At 34.7% G+C, this 19,285-nt stretch overlaps 1 protein-coding gene across 1 annotated transcript in view; it reads left to right on the forward strand.

Annotated features, from left to right (window-relative positions):
* The window catches only part of KCND2 (potassium voltage-gated channel subfamily D member 2), a 482,600-nt gene that overhangs the window by 25,002 nt on the left and 438,313 nt on the right, over positions 1 to 19,285 (forward strand). The gene's annotated exons all lie outside the window — the stretch shown is intronic.

Raw genomic sequence — 19,285 nt, forward strand, 5'->3', positions numbered from 1 at the left:
CATCTTAACAACAGAGTGACTACTTAAGTTTTGTATTTCTAAAGATGCATAATTGAGATATTAACTTACACAGACATACACATCAAAAAAGAGTCTCTCTACACACGGGTATTACAGACTTCTCTAGGGGACATCCTCTCCCTAGCTAATGCTAATTTATGGTAAACAGTCACCAACAGGGGAACTCATTTAGCTGGAACATCCCAGTCGTGTTACTGTGTTATGATGGTATTGAAAACTATAGTAGATTTTCACTTTGAGAAGAACCAGAAATGTGAAATATACCAGTCTAGTGACTAAAATTTTTGACCAACTGTACTTTTCAGTCCAGGTGTTTGGTGATTGATGTGTTCATGATTTTAAATTGGATATCAATGTTATTTGGATGATGGATGATTGGAAGTGCTTCTTTATGCAGCCATACATTTCTGGTGTTCCAGCTAATAATCTCTAAAAATAAGTATTAAGAACCACTCACAAAAAGTTTTCTGTGATAAGAATTGATTTAAACATTTATTTTAGTGTCTTCTTAACTGAATTCAAAACAATATATGTTAGACCAAAGTAAGAAATGTTTCCGTCAAAGCCTAATCTTGGAAAAACTACACAGAGAATTAAAATCCATTTTTCTTCTGCTCATGCAAATTAGTAATACTTGAGCACTACTATTAGAAAGTATAGCGAAGTCTTACGCTTTACCTGTTATTGCATTGGTTCTTGCTGAATCACAGCTGTAAGTAAAGAAATTGAGAATGGAGGCCTGGCGCGGTGGCTCACGCCTTTAATCGCAGCACTTTGGAAGGCCAAGGTGGGTGGATCAACTGAGGTCAGGAGTTTGAGACCAGCCTGGCCAACATGAGTGAAACCCCGTCTCTACTAAAAATACAAAAAATTAGCAGGGGGCAATGGCAGACACCTGTAATCTCAGCTACTCAAGAAACTGAGGCAGGAGAATCACTTGAACCAGGGAGGCAGAGGTGGCAGTGAGCTGAGATTGCGCCACAGCACTCCAGCCTGGGCAATAAGAGCGAAACTCTGTCTAAAAAAAAAAAATTGAGAATGGATTCACTGCTTAATGGTAAAGTATATCATTTAGTCTTGCTTGTTATTATTATTTTCTTACTAACACTTTTTACTGTCTGGTAAAAGAAATAAGTAGACAGATGCCATTCACTAACATAAATAAATGAGTCATGATCAGTGAGTAAGAGCTTAATAGGAAGTGAGACTTATTGTTACCAGATTTTCACCATTCTTTTGTGTGAGAGTGTGTGTGCCTGTGTGTGTGTGGTATGACTTGTATGTGAAAGTTCTCCTGGATGTCAAAGTTTTCACTACCTTCTTCTTTTAATAATAGTCACTCATTTCCAAGCATAACATCTATATAGTTTAGAGTTAGGTTCAGCTAAACTAAAAATTATTTAAACAAGAGACATTTCTTTATTTCTCAAATAAAATTGATATTCTAGAGCTGCTTTGGTTATTTCTTCATCAGAGACAGAGGCTTCTTTCATCAAGTTCTCTGCCAAATGAAACATGATTTTCACCTTATGATCAAGGTGGCTAATTGAGCTCCACATATAACATCTGCATTCCACGGAGTAGAAAGAAGAAAAGAAAGGAAAAGAGGCAAAGTCCTATGATACTTGTCATTGAAGAGATTTCTTGGTAGTTTCCACATAAAATTTTTTTTTCCAAGCCTGAATACAGCCAGGCCTACTTGCAAGGTGGCTGATCCAGAGGTTTTTGACAGAAAATATGAAGTATTAAGTTCCCAATAGTAAGGTTTTCTTTGAAGAGTAGTGTTGAAATAGAATGACTTTTCTGCCTTGTTGTAGAAATATATGATTATTTTGGCATATATTATTACTATTTATAGTATACATAGCCAGAGCTCTGCCAATAAACATGCAGAAATTTTTAAGGATATGCTCTAGGTTTTAGCAAAGTTAACTTTAAAGAAGAACCATTGCAAAAGAGGTTGGTGACATTGAGTGGGACAATGACGCTGGGCTCTATAAAATACCTGGTAAGGGACACAGATTTTTCAGAACAGTTTGAAAGAAATTCACTCCATTGGATTGACCTAATTTGGAATTGACCAATTCATGTTAGTGGGATATTATAATTTTATGCTTCCACTGTATTGTGTCCAGAAAATGCAGGTGTTTAGGGGAAGTCAAAACCCTAGATGAACTCTTTGCAGCAAATGCATGAAGGAACCAACTAGTATGTCCATAGGAATGAATTATACATTTATATTAATATCTTTAAGCTCTGGATTTGCATTCTGATTGCTGTCTTGGCAGAAAACCTTAGAAAATAAATAGCATTTGGATTCCTATTTTAAGAATACTGGTGTATATTGTTTTCATTTCAAAATTATCTGAAGCATATTGTTTGTGTTTAAAATATATAGTGAACATGGACATTATTCAGAGGAAAAAACACTGAGTAGTGAACAGATCTAAGATTATATTCTTGATTAAGTTATTTTGTAGCAATTGATGCATTATAAAATATTCTCATTAATCTAACAAAATGTAAAGTAACTGTAATTAGAGTGAAAGTTTTTATGATTATCTAGACACTTAACATCTCTTCTCTTCCATATTCTCCATCTTCACTAAGATTCTGATTTTTATAGGCCAACTTTGCCCTTAGACGCACTAGGCACAGTGTCTGTGGCCCGTATTATTTTTTTTTTTATTATTATTATACTTTAGGTTTTAGGGTACATGTGCACAATGTGCAGGTTTGTTACATACGTATCCATGTGCCATGTGGTTTTGCTGCACCCATTAACTCGTCATTTAGCATTAGGTATATCTCCTAATGCTGTCCCTCCCCGCTCCTCCCACCCCACAACTGTCCCTGGAGTGTGATGTTCCCCTTCCTGCGTCCATGAGTTCTCATTGTTCAGTTCCCACCTATGAGTGAGAACATGCGGTGTTTGGTCTTTTGTCCTTGCGATAGTTTACTGAGAATTATGGTTTCCAGCTTCATCCATGTCCCTACAAAGGACATGAACTCATCATTTTTTATGGCTGCATAGTATTCCATGGTGTATATATGCCACATTTTCTTAATCCAGTCTATCGTTGTTGGACATTTGAGTTGGTTCCAAGTCTTTGCTATTGTGAATAGTGCCGCAATAAACATACGTGTGCATGTGTCTTTATAGCAGCATGATTTATAGTCCTTTGGGTATATACCCAGTAATGGGATGGCTGGGTCAAATGGTATTTCTATTTCTAGATCCCTGAGGAATCGCCACACTGACTTCCACAATGGTTGAACTAGTTTACAGTCCCACCAACAGTGTAAAAGTGTTCCTATTTCTCCACATCCTCTCCAGCACCTGTTGTTTCCTGACTTTTTAATGATGGCCATTCTAACTGGTGTGAGATGGTATCTCACTGTGGTTTTGATTTGCATTTCTCTGATGGCCAGTGATGATGAGCATTTTTTCATGTGTTTTTTGGCTGCATAAATGTCTTCTTTTGAGAAGTGTCTGTTCATGTCCTTCGCCCACTTTTTGATGGGGTTGTTTGTTTTTTTCTTGTAAATTTGTTTGAGTTCATTGTAGATTCTGGATATTAGCCCTTTGTCAGATGAGTAGGTTGCAAAAATGTTCTCCCGTTCTGTAGGTTGTCTGTTCCCTCTGATGGTAGTTTCTTTTGCTGTGCAGAAGCTCTTTAGTTTAATTAGATCCCATTTGTCAATTTTGTCTTTTGTTGCCATTGCTTTTGGTGTTTTAGACATGAAGTCCTTGCCCACGCCTATGTCCTGAATGGTATTGCCTAGGTTTTCTTGTAGGATTTTAATGGTTTTAGGTCTAACATTTAAGTCTTTAATCCATCTTGAATTAATTTTTGTATAAGGTGTAAGGAAGGGATCCAGTTTCAGCTTCCGTATTACTTTTAAAGGATTCATGAAAATAGTTTTCTTACATTTAAAACAAGAAGGAAAAACTAAACTTTTAGGTCAAGAAATTATTATTTAGTATTAATATGCTCATTTTTACACCAATACAGTTGTAAAGTATGATTTTTAATTGCTTAAGGGGGGAAGGGCCCACAAAGGTAAAAGTCCTCAGGGCTTCAAAAGTTATAATGCAAAGTTGTAATACACACCTGGACAGCCAAATAAGAATCTGTAGAAATATCTCCATTTTTCATGATGAATTATATACAACAATAAAACAATAACAAATAACAAATAATAACTAAAATGTCTGTAATATTACCTATGGGCCAAATGTTGTTTTAAATGTTCTACAAAAATTATCTAATTCAATTGTTACAACAAGATTCTGAGGTAGGTAATATTATTATAGTTATCTTCATTTTACATAGTTTATGCCACTCTTTCACTTCTAGGCAAGATCATGGGAAATCTGCTTAGCAGATATTAGCATCTGCTTTTGAGCAATAAACATACATATTCTGTAACCAATGGCATTTCCCCCTCAGTAAACAAATGAAGTAGAATTTGTCATCAGGTAAATGTCGAATTTCTCCTGCCATATTTCTCAAAGTTATGTTTTTGATAAGTCACCATCTAAAATCTTTAACAGGCCTTAAAAGTTTGCAGGTTTTTTTTTTTCAGTCTTAATAAAATGCTAGATTCCTGCAAATTTATTTAATTCTGGAATTGCATACTTTTTTTTATAAATAAATACTATGAATATTGCTACATTGTTGGGCCTGGTTGCATAGCAGCCTAGTTTCTTTTGAGGAATAATATATTGTAACTTCCACAAAATATATGAACATTTTATTATTTCAATGATATTTGAACTTTTTCAACTTAAGAATTGTGCTTGAGTTGTGAGCTTAAAGGAGGCATTTGTGTGAGCTAAGACTCAAACAGAAAATATAAGTTAAATCTTCCTTAAAATAATTAACAAGAATGAAAAAATACTTTTTCTGACATCATTTTGTGCATCACCCCATAATACCTTCCTAAGAGAACATAGAGAACTGAAAGAGGTAACCATATGATTACTTTTTTCCAAAATGCATGTTTTCTGGAATCATATGTATGATTTCAATATCCCTGCATTATGTGTTTCATTTCTATATTTTTAGTTTACTTGTTAGAAAATGGAACACCAAGCTACAGACACATTAATATTTTGACATGTTACTGTGAGATCCTATCATCTACATTATATATTTACATGTACAACATATGATATAAAGAACTTTACCTAGTTAATTCATCCACAATAATCAATATCAGTAGTGAAGACTCCCTAAAAGTTCAAACCAATTATGTAATTACTTATCTAGTTACATTATTACTTTTATAGAATAAATGAATTATTTGCATGAACTATGCACTGTAAGATTTTTTGTTTGTTTGTTGTTGTTGTTTGAGATAGTCTCACTCTTTTGCCCAGGCTGGAGTGCAGTGGTGTGATCTCGGCTCACTGCAACCTATGCCTCTGAGGCTCAAGTGATCCTTGCACCTCAGCCTTCCAAATACTGGAGACTAGAGGTGTGCACCACCAGGCCTGGCTAATTTCTTTGTATTTTTTGACGGGGATGGGGAGGTGGTGGTTTGCCATGTTGCCCACACTGGCTTCAAACTCCTGAGCTAAAGCCATCCTCCTGCCTTGGCCTCTCAAAAGTGCTGGGATTACAGGCATAAGCCACCGTGCCTGGCCAGTATTATTAAATAATACATTAGACATACTATTAAAAGGGTGTCTGAACGATGTTTAATGTATGGTTAAAATGTTGGAATTTAAAAGAGTGATATATAAACAACTTATTTATTTCATTTGCATCACAATATAAAATTCTTCTTGTTAGACTTGTGTACAAACTCTATTTAAAAATGTATTTCTGAAAGAGGAATTTTTCAGTGGTCTTATCTGGACTACCTTTCAACCTGTACCTATCTTAGGACCAAAGCCAGATTTTCAGAATGAATCACTAATTCAGAGAACTTGAGTAGATTTTAGAGATTACCTAGTCTAATGCTCTCATTTTATATATGGACAAAATGAAATACATAAATGTGAAATGATCTCTACAAGGTCACACAACATTTAGAGGCAGAGCTGGAACTAAAAGCAAAATATTAGAACCTCAGTTTCATCCCCATCCTTTACACTTCACTTTGTAAACCGTACTACATTATACAATTCAACATTCTATTGCTAATAAATTTTACTTTGTTTGGCAGACAGTTGTTATAAAAAAAAGGTGAGAGATGGATATTAGAAGTCAAAATGACTAGAAAAACCGTCTTGTCAGTAACATTCCCATAGATTACAGAAGGGAAAGGTGAAATAATTACTTTATGAAGAGAGATACTGCAGAATTTGAGAAAGAGTAGATTATGAGTTTTGTTTCTAGAGATACACAACCAAAGTTACCTATAATTGTGAAAGTAGTCTGTGTCTACATATTATGAAACAACAAATTGGCTATCTTTGGCCATAGAATTACAGAAATATATTTTCAGACAGAGCTATTATTTCCCTTTTTTGAAAGAAGAGATCTAAGAAGTTAAAGATAAAATCATTAAATACCTGTCTTTGAAAACCTGTATAGCATACGTGCTTTCTTCTAACGTCTTAAATCATGTTTAGCCTCCAAAGTAATATTTAGAAAATAAGTTAGTTTATCCTCAATATTCTACCAAAGACAAAATTTTTACCTCAGCAGGATTCGGGGAAATGCATTTTACAACTTCATACTCCCTTTGGACATTCCAACATTTAAAACTATTCTCCAGAATGTTCATCCAGAGCAGCAGAAGACAAATTAAATCTCTGCTCTCCTGATCATCCTTATGTGGGTGAAAGACAGAATGTATCTCTCTACTCTCGTTCTGAATGCGTATACATATCTTTCTTCTGTTTGTCAATGTATCCTTTAAAATAATGACAGCACAAGTGAATAACAGGAAAATATTGAACTGACCAACAAAAAGCACAGTGGGATCTTTTTCCTTCTCTTCTGGCTGTGGGGAGTGTTAAATATCATAACACATGTACAACGTTTAGCCACGTGACCAGCATAGAGTTAGTGCTCAATTACTGTTGTTATTAATTGTGCTTGCAATGGTACCTTTAGTTGCATTAATAAAGCTTTTGACAGAAAGTGTCAAAAATTATTCTGAAACAACTAAGCCAAATTATCCTTGTACCAGCAATGAATGAGAATGCCTGTTGGTATGGTAGGATAAGATCTTCAGGGCCAATCTGTCACTACCACATCAGCATAAATGTCACTGCTTCCTGGGGCTTTTGGATTTTGTTCTTTTTTAGCATGTCTTATATGTGAAGAAATAGAAAGCACATCTATTTAATCATTGCAAACATATACCTAATAGTGATTCTAACAAATATATAGGAAGGGGAAGTTCGGTATTTTGAAACTAAAGAATATACAGCACACAGAATAAGTAATGACCTGTAGAAAGATGGTTTCTGAGACAATTTTCTTAACAATGTAAAGACCAAACTGAACTATGTAAGATTTTTCTTGGTGAGACTGCATATTGGTGGAGATGTGTAACACAGTCCTCAATGTGTGGCCTCCATGCTGGCAGCATTGGCATCAATCACCTGGGAACTTGTTAGAAATGCTTACTAACATGCCCCACACCAGATACACTGCTTCAAAAATGGTGGGTGGGGCTCATCAATCTTCGTTTTAACGTGTACTCCAGCTTATTCTGATGCCAGTTAAGGTTAAAAAGCACTGAAATACAAATTAGCAACTCTCTGTCTTTCTCCTTCCATATTTCTCTTCTTTCCTCTTTTTCACAGTCTCTTGCTACATCTTTTTTGCTCTCTCTATTTCTCCCTTTCTGTTCCTCCTTTCTTCCCTTGCGAATTGGTAGTTGAAACTAGTCATTGCACTGTTAAATTAGAGAAGTCGCCTAATTTGACCGAAGTATTCTGATGATTCCTAAGAGAGCCTGGGCAGGCGATAGGAGTACTTGTCTCTTCATCTCCAGCTCGGCATTGTTTAATAGGTTGAAATGCTCTTGAAGAAACCTTCTTCTATTGTCAATATTATTGTCCTTGGAGACATTGTCTCTCTGAATATAATAGAATTTCAAAGCTTACTGATTTAATCTTTCATGCTTCAAATCCAGACACTGTTCTATTCTAGGTGAAAGATTGCTATTTCTTTATTATTAAAGGAAGAATTGTGTCTTCCTAGCTATAATTAGTTATATCAGCCTTCACATCAAAAGGGTAGTAATTTTCTGAGCCAGAGCTTTGCAAAGTAGCAAGAAAATAATTTTACAAGTGTCTTTTTCAAGAGCATGAAAATTATGAGGCTGTACGTTCAAACTATTCTGTTGAAAATGTGCCCAAGTTTAACCAGACATAAATTCATATTTTACTTTTTTCTTGTGGGCCTAGCTATGTTGCTATGACATTTTATCTCACCTGAAGTCTCCATGAAGAGATGGCTAGATATAAGGTAAAGTAAAAAAGTAGACAACCTGCAATAAAATAAATTAAGTAGGTGACATATCTTCAACCGAGAGACAATGAGGGATTTTTTTCCCCTAGGTCTTAATGAAGCAATGATAAAGCCTTACCTGTTGTGTCTGTTTATTTTTGCTTCCCATTTCAGTTTCCGTTATTCTCAAACACATCTTTTACATGTGTCTTTCAAAGCACATTTCTATTTGCATTTTACATTTTCCTATTTAAAATCCTCAGTGGCTTTGCAAGGGTCTACAGATTCCTCATTCCTTCCCCAACCCTCCCAAGTATTTCTTCCTGGATTTCAAGCTTTAAGTGGTACTTCTCTGCTAATTGAATTCAAATGTGTCTGTCCCAAGCGTAGGCCAGGTTTTCCCAGAGGTATTATGTAGAATTACAGTATTTATAAACTCTTAGCAACAGACTTCGTTATTGCTGACTGAACTTTGATTTGGTGAGCAAGTTCTCAATATGCTGATTTTGAATCCATTTTAAGGGTCCAAACCCTTGTGGCAATGCAGTGTGTGAGACTCCTCAGACTTACCTGGCTTCCACCTTTGGCAAGTTTCCTAACATCTATGAGAATGGTACTAATCTTCAAGTGGGGATAAATGGCTTTACAGTAGAATTGTTTGAAAATTTGTTCAGATAACATAGGTAAAATGGCTAGTGTAGAGTGGACATACAGTCAGTGGTAACTGTGACTGTTTCCTGCATTCAAGACTTTCTCTAGCTGGATCCTCCACCAAGAATTTTGTGTCTCTTACCTTATCCTCAGAAATCCTATATTGCCTTAATATTGTGGTATATCTCAATCCCACCTCCTCCGTAAAACAGCACTTAGTTAGACATTGCCCTACAAAATTTTTAGATCTTTTATGACCATATTTCTCTTTATTTATTAGTAATCAACTGTATTTCTTTCTCAAACTCAACCTTGACTTTTTCTTTAAAACTGATATTTTTGAACAATGGTTTAGTCTTTGCTTTGAGCTCCTTATGTTACTTTGTTTAAAGCAATTCATAAATGAATTAAATGAAGTTTTAATTTTTTTAAAAATAGACAAAACAGCAAAGTTTAGATGGCAGTGAAACAAAACAAGTTGGAATACCCCAAAAATGATTCTTGTCACACTGATTATGCAAATAGTTTAATATAAATAATTAGTGATATTTCTTCTTACCATTATAAAAAATAGATATGTTTGCAAAAATATCTCTAATTTTATAAAGCCATATTCAAAATCGACCAATAATTGTCATATTCCTCAAAAACTTTCTCTATAAAGCTCCATGTTTATGTGTGTATATAGAGCTTTTTCAGATATTGACTTCTATACCATTATATTTCTCTTGAGCATTCTGTAGCTGCATTTAATACCATTGAATAATTTTTTTAAAATTCAAGAGAAAATTATTAGTTCATAAATAATATTCAGTATCAAAATTAGTGAAACACAGATATAGTGACTATCTGCAGAGTATTGGACTATGGTCTGTCATACAGATTGTGAACCCAAGCAGCTCTTCTACCCTGACTCTGGCAAAAGATAAGATATTTATTCTTTGAGGAAATTAAACTGCATTTTAAATTGTAAAAAAGAAAGAATATTCAGGCCTAAATAGCATTAGATCACTCTAAGGTTTTGATTAATGTAAAAGTTTATTCATACATTTGCTTTTAAAATTTATGCTGTGTTAGATTAGAAGTAGATTTTCATGTCTAATATAATATTTTCCCCCATCTACAATTTTTTTCCAAACTCTGATGTCATTTTTTTCTATCTGATAGACACAAACCCCTTTGTTTAACTTCATTTTTATATAGAGAAAAGAAACCTTCCCATCAAATAAGGGAAATAATAACTAGTATTTTTCTAATATTTATTTGTTTTTTCAGTGAGGGGAATTTTCAGCAGAAAGTGAAATTTTTTAGAAAATAGCAAATGAGAGCTTTTTTGATGCTGTTTTACAAGGTGGTAAAAGTATACAAACTTGGGGACAGTGATGTACCTACCTGTGACTAGCTTACAGGTTTCCTGAAACTTGTACAAAATATTTTGAACATAGTGTATTCACAGTGTTGTGAAAATTGGTTAAGAACTACAACAAGCAAGGTGCCTTTCTCTTCTAGAAAATAATTCCAAGAACTGGAAGTTCCATATCCATCTCATTTCTGAAATGAGACAGTCTTCTCAGTAATAGAACAATGTTCAACAAGTGTTCAGATGTGCCTGTGTGGTCAGATATATGTTGTATCACAGAGTGCATTACTCATGTTGCATATTCTATTCAGAAAGCATGCCTCAGCCATCTGAGTGGAACATATCAACGTGTAAAATTGGAGTTACTCTTTGGAACTGAAGCAAGCTTTAATAGATGCTGTGCAAGCTTCTGAGACTAGACACCGTGAAGATTCTCTGGGCTATTTCATTAACAAATTGTATCTCTGCAGCCGCATTTCTCTACATATTTATTGAACAGATAATAGGAAATAACTACTTTTTTGTGAAGTTGTAAATAATATGGCAGAAGGATATTAAACCCACTGAGATGTGACAGAAGAACTAAAGCTTGTGGGTTTTAGAATTTTATGATACAAGCCTTTTTTTGTTCCATGAGTACATGTAAACAGATATATTTGAATTGTTTATGTGGACAATTATAAATTTGACATTGCAGCTGCTGAAATGAGACTATCTCAAACCCAGAACTCTTTCGTGTACTTTTTACTGAAATACCACTTACTGAAGGGCTTTACTAAAGAGAGAGAGAGAGAGAGAAAAAAAAAATCTCTCTTAGCCATATCCATAGTGCAGCTTCAAATGACACAAAACCTTTTATGATTATAAAGGTAGTTTTATGGCCATGCTTCTCATAATCACTGTATGGCTCCTATAAAGGTCATAGGAGGGCCCTGGTTTTTCTAGTCTAACATAGCTTTATCCTGTTTACTGAAATAGTTCCAAGCAGTGCCATGCCGAGATGATACATTACCGTTCTTACTGTTGTCAGCATGAGAGCTCTTTCAGTTTGTCTTTTGAGAACTTAGCCGGATTTTACAATTATTTTTAACAGTAAGTGAAGAAAAACTCAAATAGAGATAAAAATCACAGAGTTAAGGTTTCAAGTGGCCTAGGCATTGTACTTGTTTTTTTATTATCACAAACAATTGCCTTGAATTATATTGGTCCATACAATTTGTTGACTCAAATGTTGTTTTCAGTTGTTACTGATTAGAGAGATACATGCCCTGGATATAATCATTTTGGTTTTCTAATTAAAAAGTCATATTGGTCTTGTTCAAAGAAGTGTGGGGCAGGAGAAAACTGCCTTGTAGGCGGGTGTATCTAGAATAAATTTTGTCCATGGCCAATTATCAGCTGTGTAAATGATAAGTTGTTTAACTTCTCTGAGACTTAGTTTCTTCACCTGAATAAAGCAAATAAAGGATTCTTGTTTAACAAATTAACTTGAACACATCTCTACCCCCTTTCTGAGTGTCTCGTTAAACTAAAAGCAAGTGAATTTTGAACTGTACAAACCTACAAGGAAAAAGAGACTTAGGGATAGAAGATAACAGCAAATGAATGTTTATTATAAGATTTTAAAAAATGGGCTGGGAAATATATGGGCAGTGGCAAATGACTCAGTGGATTAGAAAAGCCAAGAAGACCTAAGTGCTTTTTACAAGGAACACAAAAAAAGACACCAAAGGCTCAATAAGTGGAGATATTTGGTATTTTGGAAGACGTGAGTGGGTAATGACTTAAAGGTCGTTATAGGGAAGAGCTAGACCTTGCGATCCCACTGACTCACCTGTGCATCCATGCAATCGCTCTTCGCAGATTCTGGCAAAAGTTAAGATGTTTATTCTTTGGGAAAATCCAAGAAAACCTTTGAAGGAAGACAACAGAGGGGAGGCACCATACTGAAAATAAGAGTATTTACAGAAGGCATACTTAATATTTTATATGTGACTGGATATATCTCTAGAATAAAAGAAAGCAATGTGCATGATAATGAGTTTCTCTGGTAAATAGTTTAAATATAATAGAAAACATATATATATATATACACATATATATGTATATATATTTAATTTAGTTGAAAACACACTCCCCCCCACATACATATATATATATATATAATTCTGACACAGATCATTATGTGCCAGCTCTGTTCTAAGTACCTCACAAATATTAACTCATATAATCCCCAATATCACCTTATAAGGTGGTGTTATTGACTGGACTTCTATCTTCAGATTCACTTAACTCTTCTAATCCAATCTCTGATCTTGTCACTCTCTAGTTAAAAACTAGTCCCTAAAAACTCTCTGTATACAATAAAACTGAAACTTTAAATTTTGGCATACATGATCCTTCATTGTCTACAAACCAGTCACAGGGAATTTCTTTCCGTAGGCCAAAGTCTCTCATAATGATTTGCCTTACACACACTGTTCCTTCTAGATTTTACTCTTTGAAATCTTGTGTACTTCACAGGTTTTTACTGTGTCTCCAAATCTCAATTTTTACTTCTTCTTTGATTCCTTTCCTGATTCCCTCAAGAGGGAACACTGAGTACTTTACTTCCATGCTAGCAGAACACCTGAGACATGTCCCTATGATAGCACTGATGGCCTATCACTGTATTCCTGAGAGAGGGGATGGGATGGAGGAAAAGATAGAATCACGTTAGTAACACACAATATTAATTTTATAATGAAATGCTTTAAAAATATGTAAATAAAGGATAAATGTTCTATTAAAAACTAAGTTACTTGTGTTAGTCTAAAATTGCAAAAATTATAGGATAGTATCAACAAATACAGTCATGCAACTGGTAATTATATTTCAGTTAGTAGCACACCATATGTTATTTACAGAATCTAAGGACAATGAAGAACAATTTAACTTGATTTATCCTCCATTATATTTTTCTTTAAAATAATTTTTTTCTTATATTAAGATAATTGGCATCTGTCAACTACAATTTGTAAAATACTCATATAAATGTTGGCTCACAACATGCAGAATAATATATTCAGAAGATTGAGTCTGTTTCTATGCCTTTATTTCATACTATAGAATCAACGGTAAATATAATTGTGTTTAATGTGATTAAAGAAAAACTAATGTGGATTATAGAAAGCTATATAAACTGGTCGTGGTGGCTCATGCCTGTAATCCCAGCACTTTGGGAGGCTGAGGTGGGCAGATAACTTGAGGCCAGGAGTTCGAGACCAGCCTGGCCAACATGGTGAAACCCTGTCTGTACTAAAAATACAAAATTAACTTGGCGTGGTGGTGCATGCCTGTAATCCCAGCCACTTGGGAAGCTGAGGCACAGGAATCACTTGAACCTGTGAGTTGGAGGTTGCAGTGAGCTGAGATTGCGCCACTGCACTCCAGCCTGGGCAACAGAGGGAGACTCTGTCCAAAAAAGAAAAAAAAAAAGAAAGAAAAGAAAACTCTGTATTACATATATTGCTTGTATTTGTATGTATGCATACATGTATGTATGTATATACATGTATATGTGTGTATATAATAGTGAAGTATATATTACAGTTTATATTTTGTTAAGTTGGCAAATATCTTAGATTGATTGTATTCTCATTTTCATGACATATACGGTTTGTTTCCTTTTTTCTATTTAGGTTCCTGATTAACAGAGCGTAGACATATGCTGCATCTTCCTATTAGCAAAACTGTGCTCTTTAAGAATTTTTGCTGACATAAGCAGAATTTTTGTGGCATCTTAATAAAAATGCATATTTTAAAGGAGGTATTTTGCACAGTTTTGTAAATAATTATCCAAATTGTCTTTGTTATAAAAATCAGAGAAAAGAAGAACAATAGAAATAGTTTAAACATTTGCCAAGACTTTTCATTACAATGATAGTAAGAATTTTAATTAATTATAGAGGCAATTGGGATAGAATAGGACATTGAGGAAATAGCATTAATCTGAGGAAGACTGGGAGTGGGCGCAGAGTTTGCAAAATGCCTCCTTTTAATAAAAGCAGTGACTAATATTTATTAACCACAACATTACAGTAACTATTCTGAATGGAATATCTCCTTTTTTAACTTTTATTTTAAGTTCAGCGGTACATGTGCAGGTTTGTTACATAGGTATACTTATGTCATGGGGATTTCTTGCACAGATTGTTTCATCATTCCAGGTATTAAGCCTAGTACTCATTAGTTATTTTTTCCGATCGTCCTCCACCACCGTCTACCCTCCAAAAGGCCCCAGTGTGTGGTGTTTCCCTCTATGTGTCCATGTGTTCCCATCATTTAGCTTCCACTTATAAGTGAGAACATGCTGTATTTGTTTTCTGTTCCTGTGTTAGTTTGCTAAGGATAATGGCCTCTAGTTCTATCCATGTCCCTGCAAAGGACATGGTCTCAATTTTTTTTTCTTTTATATTTTGAGATGGAGTTTAGCTCTTGTCCCCTAGACTGGAGTGCAATGGCACAATCTCGCTCACCACAGCCTCCACCTCCCGGGTTCAAACAATTCTCCTGCCTCAGCCTCATGAGTAGCTGGGATAACAGGCATGCACCACCATGCCTGGCTAATTTTGTATTTTTAATAGAGATGGGGGGTTTCTCAGTGTTGGTCCGCCTGGTCTCAAACTCCTGACCTCAGATGATCTGCCCACTCGGCCTCCCAAAATGCTGGGATTACAGGCATGAGCCACTGCGCCCGGCCCTTAGGTATTTTTTTTTTTAAATGATTGCATAGTGTTCCGTGGTGTATATGCACCACATTCTCTTTATCCAGTGTATCATTATTGATGGGCATTTAGGTTGATTTTATGTCTTTATTATTGTGAGTAGTGCTGCAATGAACATGTACATGCATGTGTTTTTATAATAGGAAGATTCATATTCCTTTGAGTATATACCCAGTAATGGGATTGCTGGGTCAAACGATGTACAACAGGTAATTTTTAGCCACATTTTATAAGAAAAGCAAACTGACTCAAAATTGGAAAGTACTTACTAAGTTCATGCAGCTAGCAAGTGATTTGTAGAAGATATCTGGAAAAGATATTTGATTCAGATTTTGATCTTTCTAAATTGAAATTCATGGCTATGGTGACAAAAATTCATACATTCAGCCTCAAAGAATTACTTGAATTCTTCACTATTTTTCCTAGGTGTTGTTCACGGCCTAACTCCTTCAGTAATAGTTCTAGCTTAGCCTTGAGTGAGTGAGCATAAAGAGGCATTATCATCCATGAAATTTCAGAAGATAACACTCACATAGATATTGGTAGTCCTAGAAATAATAGCCACAAAATAATTTGGATTTGGAGATATGGATGGATTAATGGGTAGTTGGCCTACTGTTCACCAACTATTTTAAGATCAAAAAGGAAAACTTTTGGCATTTTTTTTTAAAAAAAGACTGATGGCATCCTTCCCAACATTTGTTGCAGATCTCACTTCTAGCTCTGACAGCATTACCCATTCTAGAAGCATCTCTAATGTGACAGTTTAACCACTATGAGGGCTTTTCCGTTGCAGGAATCCGATGATGTGGATTTACGTAGGGAGTCTGTTGATCCACTTGGAACTTTATTAACCCCATGGCGCCCATGGGGCCAAACATCTGCTCTATTTCACACTTTCATTTTTCTTTGTGATCTCATGAAATTTTCTTTATCTGGCTTGCCATAAAAGTTGGATTGAAACATATTTAGATAAGAGATGCTTGTGGTATAGAAATTTAGGTTGCTAATACTGATTGGGAAATTTATCTTAAACAAATTGACTGATAAAGATAGTTGTTCATCTTATTATCATAATAGATAAAATATTTCTATTGCATATGTATATAAATGTATGCATGACAATTAAATAGATAATAAGCAGCTTGTTTCATTATAAAGGTAAAGACATTTTGGGAAGGAAAGCCTTTGTTATTCAATTTTTTTGTGAAAAGAAATATTATTAAAATTTTAAAACTACATTATGATAATTTTAAACATAGAAAGCGGTTATAGTTGACTTAAATCAGATTTTCCGTGTCTCCTTCTTTCCTTTCAGTTAGTAGCAGAAAGATCTGAATGGCAAGGATAGAATGACGCCTTGAAGTAGTAGCAGCTGGGGCTGTGTTGAGTGCCATAGGCTGCCTTGTTGGTAGTTTCCAAATTACTTCTAGGTCTGTCTCTGCTGGTAGAATACTGAAGCATTGCTCTTCTTTAGAAAACTCTGCTCAAGATGTCTCCTGGGATTTTTTTTTTTTTTTTTTTTTTGGTAGATTTAAAGAACAGTATCCTTCTTTGGAAACATGCAGTATTTTTAGAATCCTGTGATATTCTACTGTAAGACAGAAGCCAACAGTTTATACATCCCTGTCCAGGAAGTTGAATAATAAGTAATCCTGGGAATTTAAACCTCTATTTTAAACCTTTGTAAGGACACTTTTATTTCTTCAGTATAAATACAAAAAAAAAAAAAAAAGCCAACATCATCTGAGCTTCTACTTGCTTCAAAAAGAGTCCTATACTAGGGTTTTAAAAATCAACAAATACAGTAAGGACACTTTTATTTCTTCAGTATAAATACAAAAAAAAAAAAAAGCCAACATCATCTGAGCTCCTACTTGCTTCAAAAAGGGTCCTATACTAGGGTTTAAAAAATCAACAAATACAGGAGGAAAGAGAAATATTCAGATTCAGCGAATTTATTTCTTTTTGAAATTACTTTTGTACAAAATGTATAGGAAATATGTTTATTTTCAAAATGCATTGAACCCGGGAGGTGGAGCTTGCAGTGAGCCGAGATCGCACCACTGCACCCCAGCCTGGGTGACAGAGCAAGACTCCATCTCAAAAAAAAAAAAAAATGCATTTTTTTGGTTAGATTAAGGCAAAGAGAAAAGATAATATGGTTCTCTTTTTTTCCCTAACTCTAGGTTAAAAGACTAATTAGTAAAATCGATAATGTATGGACAGTGTGGGAGAATAAATGCGTAATCAAATTAGTGCTTAGTAATTATTTGGCATTTCATACATTTTATTGTGTTTACACCACACTACCATAAAGAAGAAATTATAAATCCTATTTTATGCACAGATAAACAGACTTTAGAGGCTTGACTGGTCATTCATACAGCTAGTATATGTCAGGGCCTGTATAAGCGATGGATCTGTATACAACATGAAGGATGCCTGAATAATTACAAATTTGTTGTCTCTATAGTATAATATTACAATGCAAAGCAATGAATAATGGTAGTCCATTGTCAAGATAAAGGTTATGTAACTTGAAATCTATGGTAGTCTCTACATAGATGTGGATGAATCCACATTGAATATGAAAGTATACAAAATGTTATTTAAAAAAATTTAGTATGTTAAATTTCATCTCCTCATTAGCTGTTATACCTTGCAAGCTTAAGTCATAGAGCTCTTTCTTTACTGAAATAATGCATGTCATCACCACTGAAACTTTTTTTTAAAAGAAAGCATGCACAGCACACACATGCACACATACACACACATACACGATTTATGGAAGATATAAAAAGTACAATTGTTGAAAGATATATGGAAGTAAGTTATCAATTTACCAATTGATTACAGCTTAGTTCATCTTAAATTGCTTTGTAAAGGGAAAAAAAAGCATCTATTAATATGATTTATTTCAGATCCATGCAAGTTTGAAAGAATCAAATCTCTCTGAGCATTTCATTAGGGTTTCTGCTGTCTTCCACCTTCCCCACCACCATTCCTTGACAAGCTTAACTCTCAGCCACAAAGGGAGAGTTTGAACAGACCCAAGAGTTTTCTGTGGGAATTTGTGCATCTGTGGGAAACAGTACTTGACTTCATATTTACTAAACTTGAATCTGAAAAATCCTTTTTCTACATAGCATGGATGCTTCTCAGTGTCTCTAGGCGGTTAAGCCCTAAGGGTATCTTTAGGGTAACACAGTGGAACCAGAAACAACGTAAACCTTGAATTTTCCACAGGAAAACAAAGGGCTAAGGATTAGAATGACACCTACATTGTATACTTCTCCAGTGAATCTCGGTATCGATTATTTTGCCAGATACAGAAAATAACACACATAGTGCCTATGAAATTTCCGACAAATTCTGGTGCCACCCTTATGGGATAGTCCCTAAAGCCCCCAGAAAGTCAGTCACTTGAAATAGTTCCCCTCTATCAGCATATCGTAAATTTCATAGTCATAAGTCATTGTTGTCAATGTAGGGAAAGTCAAGCAGTGAGACACGAAATGTCTTGTGGTTTTTCCATAAGCAGTGTATGTGTGTGTATGTGTGTGTGTGTGTGTGTGTGTGTGTAATATTTGAGATTTTTAAGACATGGTGAGATGGACTAAAAATTTGATCCATTGAAAACTGATGAAAATTGAAGATGATTGAATCTTTAGGTAACATTTCCAAAGGTGTTTGTGGATGTATCAGAATTCCAGATTTCTGGAGGGAGGAGGCACACATTGAAACATAAAGAAGGAAAGTGTACAAAAACAAATTCATACATACCTTAAAAATTCATTGATGGTGCTCAAAGGAGGAAAAGGTGGAAATATTTGTTTATTCCAAAAAACTAAATACATTCATGGTTCATAATAGATCATAAAAAACTAAAATTTGGCGTTTATCTTCCATTTTAGAAACCTAAAAGAAAAAACTATACTCTTTTACATTTGCCTTAACATCTCTGTCAAGAGTTGGAAATCCAGGTGCTTCTGCTTTCTGTACCACTTTTCTTTGCGCCTATTAAAATTCCAATTTTGCTTTGAGAGAAAGAAGAATGATTCTAC

The sequence above is a fragment of the Nomascus leucogenys genome, chromosome 13 (assembly GCF_006542625.1).
Source record: "Nomascus leucogenys isolate Asia chromosome 13, Asia_NLE_v1, whole genome shotgun sequence".
Classification (NCBI taxonomy): Eukaryota; Metazoa; Chordata; class Mammalia; order Primates; family Hylobatidae; genus Nomascus; species Nomascus leucogenys.